A 16,565-nucleotide genomic window follows, 5' to 3' on the forward strand; every position below is an offset into this window, starting at 1 on the left:
CACCACGCACATGCACACACACGAACAGGATCTGGTTCCAGATGGCCTGGCCTGGAGTCTGACAGACAAGCCCCTCCCTCGAGGCTCTGGTAAGCAGGTCCTAACCCAGGATCCTGCCTGGCCCAGGCTTAGGTGCTTCCCGGGCTGCAGGGCTCCTGCCTCCAGACCTGTGCTCCCTTGAGGCTGGCTGGTCAGGTGGTCAGAGATGCTTAGCCCCTGCTGGTTGCTTGACAATGTCCTCAGGTGGAACTGGCTTTCAGTCACCTGGGAAGGCAGAAGGAGGCTTGATCTTCCCAAACCAACAAAGAAGACTTCCAGACCCAGGGAGAAGGGCCAGAGGGGCCCAGCCAAGAGTCAGACAAGGGGTGGGAGGCTGGTGAGGAAGATGTGGATGTGGGGAGGAGGGGCTTAGAGGAGGTAAGAAATCATCCTTGTTCTGGAAAACCCCTAGTGTAATGGCAGAGACAGTGTCTGTTTTGGGGGTACCTCTGGTCTGATGGAGAAAACAATCCCAAATTGGGGGCATTTCTCCTGATGAGGGGTTCCCACCTCCTGTCCTAAGAGAGCTCCCATTCTGATGGAAGGAATACAGTCTTTGCCCTAAAGGAGCCTCTTGTCTGGGGGGAAAAATCACATGCTGTCCCATGGAAAATAAGGGAGACACAAATCCTGCTTTCAGCGATTATGCACTCTTGAGAAAGATAGAGCAGGCAAGCCCTGCACAGCCATGGCAGGATGAGTGGGGCCCCAGCCCAGACCCAAGCGCCCAGGGGTCAGGGAAGGGACAGGAAAGCTGAGCTGCTGAGGGTGAGTGAGTGAGAGGCCTGGGGAAGAGAGGCCTCTGGGCCTAGGACTCAGCTAGAGTCCTTCCGCCCTGAAGGGGGAGGCAACAGAGGCTGATGGGGAGCCTGGAGCCCAAACAGGGAAGGGAGGGAGGGCAGCCAGCCAGGGCTTACACAGAGTCTGGCTGAGGAAGCTGGTCTAGGACTCAGCTGGAGCCAAGGTTCCAGAGAGTCCCACTGCACCCCTCCCCACACTGAGGGAGAATTCCCCCTTTGCCCTCTTCAATGCGACCTCTATCCTGCACCCTTCCCCAATTCCCCCTCAAGAGCTAAAATGCTCTCATAGCTTCCCAGCCCTACTGTGGTCATAGAGGGCTGTGTGAGGCCTCTGCCAAATGCCCCAGACTCACTGCCTGGCTCCTGCCTTCCTCACTCACACACACACCAATTCCTCAAACTTTGCTATTACCTCTAGCCACAGGACCTTTGCATATGTTGTCCTTCTGTCTAGAGCACTCTGTCCCAAGTTACCTCAGTCTAGTGTTTCTTTGGGGAAGCCCTAGCTATACCCTGGGCCCAATAAGGTTTCATGATTCCAGCTTCGGAGAATGCCACGGTCCACTACTTTTCTTTAGATTAGTTGATCTCTCTTTGTAATTAGGCACCCATCTGTGTGATTGTTTGATTACTATCACCTACAGGAAACCAGAGAAAAGCTTTGGTGTTGCTCATCTAATCCTTAGCACCTTGCCTGGCATAAAACTCGCACCCAACACAATTATGCTAATAAATGATTAGTGGGCTCTGAAGCAGCTCTGTCCGACAGAAATGTACCACAAGTGACATATATGTACTTGTAAGTTTTTTAGTAGCCGTATTATACAAGTAAAGAGAAAACAGGTAAACTTGCAAATACACTTAGCCTAATAGATCTAAAGTATTATTTCAACAGATAATTGATAGTTTTACATTGTCAAAATCCTATGTGTATTTTATTTTTACAGCACTTACCAATTTGGACAAGCCACATTTGAAGTGCCAATAACCACATGTGATTGGTGGCTACCACACCGGGCAGCTCAGCTCTAGGGAAGTGTACCTCATTCCAAGCCCTCAAGGGCTCAGAGGGCAGAGCTTGCTTCCTCCTTTGTCATTAGTGTTCTTGGGCCTGAGGCCTTGTACTCGTTCCCTCCCCCTCCCCCTCCCTTTCACCCCCCAATTCATCTGGCCTCTGAGCTCAGGTCCTGGAGCCTCTCAGTCTCTTTCATTCACTGGGCTGGAGGCCGAGGCCCCTCATCTTTGCCGGTCCATCAGCCCCATCCCTTCCCTTTATGCCTCCCTCCCCTCTGTCAGTCAGTGCAACAAAGAAACTGAGCCCAGCCTTAACAATGTGTAAAACTTTTGCATCCAGAGCAGAGGGCCATGGCAGGGGCCCTGAGCTGATAGTCCAGTGTTCCAGGGGAAGAAGGGGCTGGACCAGTGCTGGGGTCAAGAGGAGACATTTCCTGTGATGCTCTGGGCTGGGGGGTCTGCTGACCATATGCCTGGGGGAGGCAGCTCCTCTGATAATGCAAAGCAGATCCTCCCCAGCTTTGTGGCAGCTGATGGGCAGAAGGCCAGGGGACAAGGCTGGGCCCCCAGGCATCTGGATGCAGAAGAGCCAAGGCAAGGAGGCCTCCTTCTTGAGCCTCCTGTCCCCTAAGTCCCCCCTCAACTCCTCCCAACACCCTGCCCTCCTGCTGACCCTTCCTAGCCACACCAGATGTCCTCCACTGTCCTGCATCCAGCTTGCTGTCCCGCTCCCTTAAAGCAGGGTACTCTTAGCACTCATCCTTAGGTGTCTCCAGGGCAAGGCCTCTATTCAGACCCTGGGTGGCCATCATGAGCCACACACACAGGGTGAGTCCTCCCAGGCCCAACTGGAAGTTAGGAATTCCACGATAATCCCCATTTCCCAGCCCCACAGCCATCCTGGAGGTAAGGCCAGGAACATTTCCCAGAGGCTCCATCATGGAAGAACATTCTGGAGCATTCCAATTCTCATCCTTCATCCCTCCCAGGACACTTGGTGTTGCCACCTTCCCACAGCATCTTGGGCTCATCCCAATCCCGGTGCTCTCTTCCCAGCAATTCTTGCTCTATTTCCAGCAACATTCCCCAAGGACTCTTGGGTGAGGTAGGTTTGGGTCTCCTCCTTGGTCTGGGAGTGAGTGCTCTCTTTGGAAAAGTCTAGGAATGCTCCCATCCCCCTCAGTAGTCCCATGACTCAGAATTTAAGGGTCTCTGTGTCACCTGGCAGGAGCCTGAAGCCTCCCTGAGAAGCCCTTGACCTGGGCCTCAATGTCCATAAGCTGGGGCCTCAGCCCTACCCCAAGGCTTCCATCAGACCAGATGGTTCTCATTCTACTCCTACCAATCTAGGATGTCAGCACACCACACAGGATGTACAGGCCAGGGGCACAGAGAAGTCCAGCTTCCGTTCATCAGCGGTGGAGCCAAGGGAGGCTACGCCATGACCTCCTGGCAGATGTTGCACAGAGTCCAGAAGCTGGCCACTGGGGAGCTCCCCTCTTCGCACCCTGTGCACCGGTTAGTTGTGTTGCCACAGAGAGGAAACCCAGCCCAGGGCTGTGTGAGGGAATTTGCTGCCAGTCAGAAGTGGAAAGCCCAGGGTGTGGCTGGTCAGAAAACACCCTCAGGACTCTGTTTCTGTCTGTTCATCTCTTGCCACAGTTTCAGCAGATAGGTTCTTCCCTTGTGCTGGCAAGAGGGCTGAAGGGCCTCAGGCTCAAAGGAACAAGTTCTAGAAGGAGGTAACAGGAGATTCCAATGCAGGGACTGCAGGGGGCCCAGGAGAGGGAGGGGTAGGCTCAGTCAATGGATTGGCCTGTGATGAGGGTACAGGAAACAGCTGGCAGTAGTCAGCTGGGAGAGTGGCAGGTGAGACAGTGGAGGCACTTCTGAATAAGTCTCCTTTTAGAAGCTTTACCAAGAAAGGAAGGAGGGGTGACTTTCTCTGGGATGAGGAGGGGCCTGTGTAGAGGAGCCAGAGAGGGTGGGATCCCCGTGGTCTGGGAGCTTTTAGGTTGTAATCCTGGGCTACCATGGGCTGTTCCTTCTGCCCTCAGACTCTGCAGCTGACCCCTATAAGGCAGCTCCTGTGGGGGTCTTAGCCAGCAGAAGCGAGCCAGTTTGGGTCCTCAGGATCCCACTCTTCTTGCTTGGATCTCCCTACCCTCTGGCTCGTGCTTCTTCCTATCCATCTCACCGACACTACTGTCAAGTCTGAGCGATAATAACCAGCGCCTTCCTCTCCAGACAACACAGAGAGAAAAATTATCAAGTCTCAGCGAGATTGAATTCTGCCCCAAGAACCACAGCCTAAATCTCCTGTTAAAAAGCCACCTCTTTGAGACTTGAATAAACAGCCATCAGGCCCTCGAGCCAGCGTGACCTGCTCACTACATCCTTTCCGGGCCAACGATTGGCCCAAAGCCAGCACAGGATTGAGGAAGCTGCCAGTATCACATTAGATTCATGCAGAAGACACCTCAGCAGTTCTAGGCCCCAGGCTCCCCCTGTTTGGGGCAACACATGGAATGAGCATGTGCCCAGAGCGTGCCACATGCCTGTCAGGCCAGGACCTGCTGCACGCTTCTCCAAGGAGGCTGCCAGAAGCCCTGGAGCTGGGCAAACCCGGAACAGTGACTCAGGTGAGGCTGGGAGGGAGTCTGTGATCCAGGCCTGATTGCTGCCAGGTGCCTGGTGCCTGGTTAGCCAAGGCCAGGGAAGGGAGCACACCAGTGGGGCGGAGCAGGGTGTGGCTCTTCTATCTGGAAGCTCAGCAGGAGGAAAGTCTGCTCAGCAGACTGGCGCAGAGGCTGTCCAAGCCACACCCTAAGTAGAGGTGATGCCCTGATGCCAGGCAGCCCTCCATCAACAAAGACCCTCCCTCAAGAACAAAGGGGCATTCAGCCCAGGCCTGGGGAGCCCTGTTCTGTAGGTCTGCAGCAAATAGTCAGTTGAGGGTGTCAGTGGGGTTCATAGACTGCCTCCCCACAGTTTGGACCCAGAGTCTAACTCAAATTAGGGGAGAGACCTGGAGACGCCAGGGGACTCTAGGGGACTGAGAGCTAACACAGCTGCTTATTAACTGGGGCCCCTAGAGACACTGCTTAATGATATCAGATGCCATTTGTCCAGCACTTTAAAGTTTACAAAACACTGAAACAGCTGTAGTTTCCGGGTAATCATCTCATTAGTCCAGCAAGAGAGGCATTATCGGACCCATTTTATAGACAAAGCAACTGAAACTTAGAGATTTGCCCAAGGTCTGCCTGGGAGTAAGTGGTAGAGCCAACCTAGGAGCCATGTCTGCCCCCCAGAACCTCAACTTCTGTTCTCTTCCCCATACCAGGCTGGCTTTGCTGCCAACAGGCTGAGGATGGAGGTGGAGGTTCTGGGTGGGGAGGGAGATGAAGGCTGGGGCCCAGGGGCTGGTCACAGGAAGTGAGGGTTCTGACTGGGGAATGGAATTCGGAGAGAGGGATGGAGGTTGAAGATAAACTGACCCCTTTTCAATTTTGCCAAAGTCTTATTCCCCTTCTAGTGTCCCCTGTCACCTCCCTTGAAGGGTGGCAGGGACAGCTGGAGCCCACCAAGAGAAGAAGAAAAGGGATCACAGTTCAAAGCCTGGCATCTCAACCTTGATGCTGCCAACAGCACCCCCTCCCTCTGCTCCCAGCCCCCCACCCAGGCTGTAGGAGACTGGTATCACTGGGAGCCTGGCACAGAGTCACACAGGCAAAGCCTAGTAGGCAGGGCCAAAAGACAGCACAGCCACACTGCAGGCCCATTGCTACCCTGGGGTGCCCTTGCCTGGACCCCTCGACTGACCATCCTCAACGGTCCACCTCTCTCCTGGTCCATAGTGGCTCCCTTGGGCCTGAGACTCTCCTTTGGTGTTCTTTCAAGACTCCCTTCATCCTTTTCTACTCCCTCCCTGGGTCTCTGCTAGATCCCTCCCAGTAGTCCTACAGGGAACCTCTGAAAAGAAGTCTCCAGGCCCACCTTCCAGAATACTCTTCCCACCTTTGCTGCTGGTTATTATGCTCCATCTCCCAGGGTCACAGGGACAAGAATGTGGGATTTAGAGTCACATAGTCCTGGATACAAAGCAAGGCACTGCCACTTACTAGCTCTGAGTTATTGGGCAAGCTGGTCACAAATTCTATCTGAGCCCTTATCCCATAAGCTGTAAAATGAGGATAAATAGTAGCTATCTTCCCAGTTACTTGGGAGGCAGAGATAGGAAGATTACAGTCTGAGGCTGTCTGGGCAAAAGCTTGGACCCTTTCTGAAAAACAAACTTCAAGTGAAAAAAGGCTGGGAATATAGCTCAAGTATAAACTGAGTTCAATCTCTAGTACCACAAAAAAAAAAAAAGTAGCTATCTTGCCAATTTGCTGTGCATCTTAAAGCTAAGAACTGTATACATGAAGCTAAATCTGGCACATCCCTGTTAAGTTATATTTATTGATATAATTATATCAAATTATACTTGAGTCATTGTCACTCCCATGCTGGCATTAGACGCCCCCATAGGAACCCCACCCTGTCCTCCTATACCTGTCCCTACAGCCAGACTGGGTGACTTGTGCTCCCCAAGTATGTCCCACACTTCCACATGGGACCTTCCCCATGGAGCCTGCCACCTGTAGGCTGCCCTCCCCAGCACTACCTGGAGGGGTGCCTCCTGGAAGCCATCTGGGTTGCCCTCTCGTTGCCTCTGGAACCTCCTCAGCACTTTGCATAGAGAGGACTCTAGTTGACTTTGGGTCCTGTCCTTGCTTTATACATACCTTTTATTAAATTATAAACGAACTCATCTCTGTGACCCTCCCTATTCCCACTGCCTTCTCCCCTGTCCCCATGTCCCACAGGGGACAAAAGACTGAGAGTGCTGACTGTGGTCCTTTTCCACAGAGAGCACTCAGTCCAGTGTCCTTGCTGCTTGGTCCCACTTCCCAGCCAGCCTTTGCAGCCGGCAGGACCCAGCGTTGCCTGCCTTTCAAGGAGAACTCAGACACCAACTGTGCACAGATAGATAGACAGACAAAGGAAGAAAGTGGGAGAACAGAAGAGAGAAGCATAGTAACAGGGGCCAGTCCTGTGACTTAATCCAGCCTGACACCTTTGGCAAGAGCAATTCATGATCAGCCCTCAGGCTCCAGCCAGGCCAACAGCTTGCTCCTTCCCCCATTCTTGGCTGATGTGGAGAAGAAGCCACCCACAGGCACCAATTTCTGAGACAGACACAGCCTGGGCCTCCAGGCAGGAGCTGGAGGAAGACTGCAGGGTGGGAGAAGTAGAGGGGAAAGAGAGCTCAGCCTGGCTGTAGCTGACACAGGCCAGAGACTAATGCACAGACACCTGTCTGCCTTCTGGGTGGCTCTTCCCAAAATGCCCACTCCAGCCCCCTTCAAAGTTTTACTTAATTCTCCTTCGCACATCACCGGGATTGCAGGATCCTTGAGAATAGGGAGTGGCTATGACAAGCTAACCCTCACCCCTAGTGCTGTGCTTGACGAGCAAGTATTAGAACAGTCACCCCATTGTACAGACTGGGATTGAGGCATGGGGACTCTCCCAAGGTCACACCAGGAATGCATAACAGAGGTGAGGTGGGGACCCATTTGAGACCTTAGGCTTCCAAATATAGTCAGCTCTTTGAGTTGCTTGGTTCTGCATACGCAGATTCAACCAACTGTGGATTGAAAATAATTTTTATTTTATTTATTTTTTTATTGTTTTTTTTCCACCCACTCAGCCCCCTCCCTCTCCCCCTTGAAAATAATTTTTAAAATAGCATTGCAGTAAACAGGAACAGACTCTTTTTCTTGTCATTATTCCCTAAACAATACAGCATAATAACCATTTACCCAGCATCTACGTTGTAATACGTGGTGTAAGTAATCTAGAGATGACTGAAAGTATACAGGAGGATGTGTGTAGGTTTCATGCAAATACTAGACCTTTTATATACCGGACAAGCACCTGCAGATTCTGGTATTCGCGGGGGTAGTGGGACCAGTCCTGTGGATCTGAGGGACTTTTCTTACACTTCCCTTGAGGGGTCACAGAGTGAAATACTGCAAGCACACGTCCAATGTTCAGCTGGCTCTACAGAGAGGTGCTCCTTCTTCCTCACGTGCAACCGGTGACCTCCTAGCTTAGAAAGCCCTGAGCAGTCAGCCACTGACCACAGAAGATCCTTTCCTGCCTATACTGCAGAGCCCTACCTCTACCATCTGCTTTGGCTGCCCTGGTCTTGCAGAGAAGGAGCCCAGGCCCTGGAGGTGTTGCCTGACAGTTCTGCACCTTGGAGGGGTTGCAGAGCACTGATCGCACATTAGAATCCAGACCTGAAGTCTTTCTTTCATTCTTTTTTGGTTTTTTCTTTTGCAGTACTGGGGTGAATCTTCGTATTCGTTTCTGATGGATTTGTGGTTAAAGCCCCTCGAGGCTGTTGCGTCCACACCACCAGCCCTGCGCTCCCGCGGTGTGGACGCGCAGGCACTCTACCACTTGAGCCACAGGCCTACGTATTTATTCTTCATGGTCACTTCTACCTGCCTGCCTTAGGTCTGACCTCCTGCGTGCCTTTTGCTATTTACAGCAAATAAAGATTTCTGGGAGCAACCTTTCAGAAGTCCCCAGGCACGATTTTTGTCTCCCGGTACCCAGTCTGGCGGTAGACACAGGTTGCGCATGGGGGCAAAAGGGAGATACAAGGAGGGGCAAGCAGCAGTGCAGGCAAGGGGTTGGGGGTCGGACCAGGAAAGGCCACATGTATGGCCCACAGGCGGGTTGGGGGAGAAGGGCTGGACTGGGGGTAGGTTTTGGCAGGAGGAGAGGCCTGGGGCAGAAGGAGGCTTGCGTGGGTGGGGGAAGGAGGCTGCCTGCCAGGCCTAGCAGAGGGAGCCAAGGACTGGGGTGGGGGGGGTGAGAACCCTGGCGCTGGGGGGCCCCAGATCCTGGACCTGGCTCCAGTGGAGAAACCTTAGCCTGTGGGCTCTCCCCCTTCCCAATCCCCCGGTGCTAAAAAGCCCACGACATTTACGACTTCAGGAGGGTAAAAGAGCCTGAGAAAAGCATCGCAGACCATATGGATTTGCTTCCTGGGTTTAAAAAAAATCCCTCTAATTAGGCCGGGAAAAGCCATCGGCCTCTGCCTGTCTCGAGGTCCCTGGATTCAATTACTGCCCAGTTTCCCCCACTAGCGCGGTTGTGTAGCCATCCCCGCCCCCTCCACGCGCGGGGGTCAAGGGTGGGACCCCAAGAAGATGGCCTGAGGGAAGAGAGGAGGAGTAGAGAGCTACAGGACAATCTTCTTATTCATTTTTGATGGATTCCGTGGTTAAAACCCCTCGAGGCTGTTGCGTCCACACCGCCAGCCCTGCGCGCCCGCCAGCCCTGCGCGCCCGCCGCCCCTGGCTGCTGGTCCCAGGCACGCGGAGGTCTTGGGACCCGACCTCCTTGGCTTCCGTTCCTCTCACTGCCAGGAAAAACTTGACATGGGAAGAAAATTGAACGGAGCAGATCGAGTAACGGAGTTATGGGTGTTTTCAATTTCTTTCTCCCTTTCTTTCCTTTTTAATAGTGCAATACATTTTCTGCAATGAATAGAAGTAACCTGTGGAAAAGCCCCTTACTCCCTCCACCTGCGCTGTGGCATCCTTGGAGGACTCCCCCCCCCCCTCAGTCTATAAACACCCTCCCACTTCCCCAGCCTATAAACGCCTTCCCTGAGCCTGAGCCTCACAAACTTCTGTCCTTCTTCTTTCCTTTTTTGCCAAACTCCAGATTCTGGGACAAAAAAGAGGTTCACCCCACATCCCTCTTATCCATAACCAACAGCGCTCCCCCCACAGGCCCCAGCTGTCTTCCTGCCCAAGCTGGCTTCCTTCCTTGTGAGATCCAATGGTGGTGCCAAGCCTCCTTCCCAACCTCCCTGAGGCTGGGTGGCTTGGGTACCAGAGCCTTGTCTTGATCGACCAGACAAGACAATTACTTCTCACCTGCTCCTGTGCCACGTCCGGAAGGTCAGAGCTTCTAGGCACCTCTCTTGGCCTTTTAGTCCTCTAGTTACTGCCTTCCTGGGTTACTACCCCACTGCCAACAACCCCTGTGCCCACCCCAAATGACCCCCAAGCCTACTTCATTGGCCCCATTGAGTGGTCTGTTAAGATACTGCAGGCTTCCAGTCACTGCAAATTTGAGCAGAAGTACAGAGTTCTCGTATACTGTCTGTCCCCTGTAACACACACCTGCCTATTCACGTCCCGCACTGCAGGGTGTGTTTGTTACAGCCCATGGGCTTACAGCGATACACCATTATCACACAGCCTACAGTTCATATAGTGTGCAGCGGACAATTACACAAATGGATAATAAGTTGTATCCACCATTGTAGCACCATTCAGAACAGTTCCACTGTCCTAAAAATCCTCCTTCTTCTGCTTACTCATCTCTCCTCTGCCCCACCACCACTGATGCGTTCATTAGCTCCATGGTTTTGCCTTTTCCAGAAGGTCACATAGTTGCATACAGTATTGTGGCCTTCGCAGATTGGTCTCTGTCTCTCAGTAGAACACATTTAAAGGTTCCCCGTAGTCATATGCGTGTAAGTCTTCTCATGGCTTCATAGCTCACTTCTTTTGATCAGTGAATCATATTCCACTGTTTGGATGTGCCGTGCTTTACCTATTCACCTACTGAAAGACATCATGGTTGCTTCCAAGTTTTGACAATTATTGGGCTAGAGGTGTGGCTTATGTAAGAGTGTCTGTTTAGTGAGGGTTAGTGAGGGTGAGGCTGTTAGTTCAAACTCCAGCACTGCCAAAAATAAAAAGGAAAACAAAAAAACATTTTAAGCTTGCCAAGTTTTGACAATGATGAGTAAAAAGGTTATGAGCACTCGTGTGCAGATTTTTGTGTGGACATGTTTTCCATTCATTGGGGTAAACACCAAGGAGTGTAATTGCTGGATTACCCATATGATAAGGGTATACTTAGTTTTGTAAGAACCTGCTGAACTGTCTTCAAAGTGACCATTTTTCCATTCCCACCAATAGTGAAAGTGAACTTCCACTGCTCCACCTTCTTGTCACCATTTGGTGTTGTTTTGAATTTTAGGCATTTTAAGAGGTGTGTAGTGGCATTTTGTTTCAATTTGCATTTCCCTAATGGTGCACAGTGCAGAACATCTCATATGGTTACTTGCCATTTGTATATCTTCTCTGGTGAGGTTTCTGTTCAGGTCTGTTTCTCATTTTTTAAATTGTGTTTTTCTTTCTTTCTTTCTTCTTTCTCCTTCCTTCCTTCCTTCCTTCTTCCTTCCTTCCTTCTTTCTTTCTTTCAGGACTGGGGTTTAAACAAAGGGCTTTGCACTCGCAAAGCAGGTGACCTACAGCTTGACCCACACCTCCAGTCCATTTTGCTCTGGTTATTTTGGAGATGGGGTCTTGTGGACTATTTGCCCAGGCTGGCCTTGAACCGCAATGCTCCCAGTCTCAGTTTCCCAAGTAGCTAGGATTACAGGCGTGAGATACCAGTGCCCAATCTGTTCTGTTCATCTGTTCTTTCACCAATACCATAAGGCTTGATTGCTATATCTCCTTCTCTCCTCTTCCTTCTTCTTCTTGTGTTCTTCATTTTTGTTTTTGCATTTATATACTTTTTCACAGGTAATTTATTCACAGTAATCTAAATTCAGAAAGACTATTCAAGAAATATTTCCAATACTGCCCCTTCCCCAGTACATCTGGAAGTTAGAACATCTGGAAGTTAGGTGAGGTCAGTCCTCTGACTGACTTTGCTCTTCTCATTCAACACTGATTTGACTATTTTGGGTCTTTTGCCTCTCCATTCAAGTTTTAGAGTCAATATCCATAAAATAATTTTGCGAGATTTTAATTGGAATTGCATTGAATTGATAGATCAAGTTGGAAAGAACAGACATTGTGACAATATTGAGTCTTCCTATCCATGAACATGGAATCTCTCTCTGTTTATTTAATTTCCTCTTGTACATATTTATTGGATTTATACCTAAATACTTCATTTTGTGGTGCTAATAATTTTATGGTGGTAATGTCTTTTTAATTTCAAATTCTACATGTCCATTGCTGGAAAGTGATTAACTTTTTTATATTAACTTGGCATCCTGAAACCTTGCTATAATCACTTAGTTCTAGGAGTTGTCATTGTTGATTATTTCACACTTTCAACTAAGATGATTATTCCATCTGCAAACAAAGACTTTTATTTCTTCTTTCCTTTCCATTCTGTATATCTTTTCTTTTTCTTGTCTTATTGCATTATCTAAGATTTCCAGTACAATGTAGAAAAGCAGAGGTGAGAGAGGACATCCTTGCCCACCTGATTTTAGCAGGAAAACTTTGAATTTCTCACTGTTAAGTATGATGTTAAGTGTAAATTTGGGTAGAAGTTCTTTAAGTTTTTTTTTTTTATGGTTTTATCATGAATGAGTGATGGCATTTGTGTGTGTGTATGTGTGTGTGTTGCTGGGTATCAAACCAATGCCTCTTATGCTTCCAGCATAGCTGGGATGACAGGCACAAACCATCACACTCAGCTTATTGATTAAGATGGGGTCTTGCTAACTTTTTGCCTGGGTTTACCTAAAATCTCAGTTCTCCCAATCTCCACTTCCTGAGTAGCTGGGATTATAGACATAAGTCACCATGCCCAGCCCAGTCTATAGTTTTCTTTTCTTATACTATCTTTGGTAATGTTTTAGTATTAGGGTAATGATAGCCTCATAGAATGAGTTAGGAATAACTCCCTCTGTTTCTAGCTTCTGGAGTACACTGTAGAGAACTAGTATAAATTCTTCCTTAAATGTTTGGTAGAACTCACCAGTGAACTCATCTGGGTCTGGCATTTTCTGTTTTGAAAAGTTATTATGATTCAATTACTTTAATACATACAAGCCCATTTATATTGTCTATCAACATTCAGTTCTTAATCGATGATACTGTCGCTCATACAGGCTCAAAATCTTGGTTATCACTGACTCTCTCTTCTTCCTGTAACTACAAACCAAATGGCAACTAACTCGGTCCAAGTTTCCCTCTCTCCATGGTACCTGGGGATTTGGAAACTGGGTTTAGGGAGACTCAAAAAAGTTTTTACATCCCCACCACTCCAAGCTATGGGTTCTTCAAGAGTCTGATCTCTCTGATCTCAGTTTCCCCATCAGTAAAATGAAGGGGATTGGTTGTCACAGTCATGTGACCAGAGCATATCTCTTGGTTTTTTATTTACTTATTTTTTAACAGTGACTTGGTGTCAAAAGTATAGCTTACAGTGGTTGGGAAGTAGAAAGGAGAGAAAGGAGATGGGGACCACTGCTCTCACCTCCAAAGTGAAGAATCAAGAGATACCACTGATGTTGGGCTGGACAGGAAATAGGATATGTGTTATCACAAGTAAAGTTGCCATGAACATTCACAGTAGGTCTTTATAAGGACAAGTATGTTTTCTTTTGTTTTGGACAAACAGGAGTGAGAAGTGGAGGGTCTAAGAACAGTGGAGGGTAACCATATTGGGAGAAGAGGAGCTAAGAGCTAGCACCTCATCAACCCTCACAGGAGATCCATCAATAATGTCTAAAGTTGACAAGTCAAGGAAGAGAGGTAAATAACATATCTTTAAGTAACAGTATAAAAATTAGAGCTAAGAAGGCAATCACCAGACATTCCAAAATAAAAATGGTTGAAAGTTTTCCCTGGGGAGCTGGACCCCAGCTAGAACAGAGAGCAGTGTTTTTCACATTATTCTTTCCTGAGCTACTTCATTTTCCAATCAAATGCCTTTATTTTTAGTTAAAACAAAAATGTTTAAATAAGGGCTGGCAGAGAGGCTCAAGTGGTAGAGTTCCTGCCTAGCAAGCATGAGTCCCTGAATTCAAACCCCAGTACCGCCAAAAATAAATAAATTGGTTTTGTGTTCTTTTGGCTTGCTAGGGATAGAACCTAGGGCCCTGCACGTGGCGAGGAAAGTATGGAAAACCTGGCCCTAAATAATTTGCTTTAATTGGAAGTTTTTCAAGTGGAAGGAATTTTTTTGGATTTTGTGTTTGAGACAGGGTCTGTTTATAAAGCCTAAGCTGACCTTGTACTCTTGATCCACCTGCCTCAGCCTCCTGAGTTCTGGGATTACAGGTGTGTATCACCACTCCCAGTTCTTAAGTTTTCTCTTAAGGGTGAGTGAGGGTGAATATGCTAGATGTGTACTCTGTATTTGCATGAAAATAGAACAATGAAACCTGTTGAAATTGTTCTAAGAAGGGGGGGTGAGAGAAAATAATGGAGGAGGTGAGTCTAATTAACAGACATTATAAGCACATATGTAAATGTCACAATGAAACTCCTCTGCACAACCAACATGTGCTAATTTAAATGTTTTTTGCTTTTAAAAGACATAGGGTACTGCTAACTTTTTGCCCAGGCTGACTTCAGACTATGATCCTCCTTCTCCATCTCCTAAGAAGCTGGGATTACAGATATAAGCCAAAGAGCCCAACTCCAAAGTGTACCCTTTAGAAGGAGCCCACGCTTAGGAGTGGAAAGCTGTGCTCTACCTTGTCCCTTGGTGCCCACTGGGGATCAGTTGTAGGACAATCCACCAATCCAAAGTCCATGGATGCTTAGACCCCCTCATGGAAATAGCCTAAATTCTCTATTGTACAGAGCCTAGTATATCCTCCTATCCACTTCAGATTTTCTCTAGGTCACTTACAATACCTAAATATAAATGCAATGCAAGCATTTTCTATGTGGCATTGTTTAAGGAGTAGTGACAAGAAACGATTCTTTTCAAATATTTTTTATCTGTGGTTGGTTGATCTGCAGATGTGTGACCCATAGATTCGGAGGGCAGATGGTATGTGCAGATATTATTTGGAATTCTGCACCAGAGATTTGTCTCTTCTCTGCATTCATTTATTTATTAGTCATTTGTACAGACTTGTGGGTATTTATTTTAGACTTTGGGTTGTAATCCAATGCTACTTTATTTTGCTGCTTAAGGTATTCCATTGTTATTCTTGGGCACCCTCTTGAGAAGGTCTTTGGCATGTCCCTATCACTGGGGTCTTCTCTGGTTGTTTGTGCTGAACACCTGCTGACCTCTGGCACCAAAGGATACCTCCAGGTGCCTCTTGTGCATTTCCTGCCAAAGATTCTGGTTCCTTTTGTTGGAATTATTAGAAACCAAGACCTGGGCACTAGGTGTATTCATGTGGTTGCTTCTAGGCCTTCTCAGCTGACAGAGCAGGGAAGTAGGGGTATATATATATATATATATATATATATATATATATATAAAGATAAGTACCTATATTAGCTGCAGGTAGTATAGAGATACTTATCTTTATGCTAAGGCAAACATGAGTTTACATTGATGGCTTCATGCCTCACCCATAGGTCATTCCACCATTCTCGCCTTCTCTCCTTACCTGTGACCTCTCACTGCCCAGTGAGAAACCCGGCTCCACAATCCACTTACTTGTCTAACTCCAGTATGCAAGTGTGTGGCAGCAGAATATTAACCTGTACCCTGTGGGAGAGATATCTTTATCAACTAGAGCAGAGCACTTATGTACAATTTCTCTTGACTTCATTCTTACAGCTCAGCATTTTCACTCTCCCTTTCAGTGAGGTTGTTTCAGACATTTATGATTGTTAAATTGTATTGTCACATTCTATCTCTCTTGTGACCCCCAACCTTCTTTCACTTAGAAATATTCATTTTGGAGCCAGGTATGGTAGTACACACCTGTAATTCCAGCACTTGGAAAACTAAGGCAGGAGAATGGAGAGTTTGAGGCCAGCCTGTGCTACATAGTGACAGAAAGAAAGAAAAAAGGAAGGAAGGAAGAAGAAAAAAAGAAAGAGAGAGAAAGAAAGAAAGAAAGAAAGAAAAGTAAGAAAGAAAGAAAGAAAGAAAGAAAGAAAGGGAGGGAGGGAGGGAAAGAGAAAGAGGAGGGAGGGAGGAAGAAGGGAGAGAAATACACATTTCCAATTCATGCATGTCTTTTCCTTTATGGCTGCATAATATTCTGAGTGGATGTACACAGTTTGTTTATCTGTTCACCTATTGAACCCATCTTGGTTGCTTAGTTTTGGGCAATTATATATATTTTTAAAAGTCACTGAAAATATTTGCTTGGAGAGTTGAGGCAGGGCTTAAGTTTTCCAGTCAGTTGAGTGGACATTTAGTATGACTACAGGTCCTCTCCCAAGCCGTCTCCATTCTGTGTTCCCACCAGTGAGCTGCCAGGGCTCCTTTTGCTCTGTGTCCTTTTTGCACTTAATGTTGCCAGTTTGCTAAGTTTGAGCTGTTCTGAGATGCCACGTGGCGGTAACTTGTTTTTGTTTTACTTTGCACATCCCAGTGACAATGACACTAACGTCTATCTGCTCATGCTAATTTGCCATCCGTGTCTCTTCTTTGGTGAGGGGTGTGTTCAGATCTTTTGCTTAGTTTTTAACTGGCATGTTTCTCATGGTTGAGTTTTGAGAGTTCTTTGGATATTTTTAATACAAATCCTTTTTCAGAACTGTGTTTTGCAAATTCTGTTTTCTTAGTTGGAGGCTTGTCTTTTCATTTTCTTAACTGTGTCTTTCAAAAAGATTTTCATTTTCATGAAATTGGATTTATTTACTTGCTGTTTTATGAATCCTCCTGGTGGTA

The sequence above is a fragment of the Castor canadensis genome, chromosome 11, assembly GCF_047511655.1.
Source record: "Castor canadensis chromosome 11, mCasCan1.hap1v2, whole genome shotgun sequence".
In the NCBI taxonomy this organism is placed as follows: Eukaryota; Metazoa; Chordata; class Mammalia; order Rodentia; family Castoridae; genus Castor; species Castor canadensis.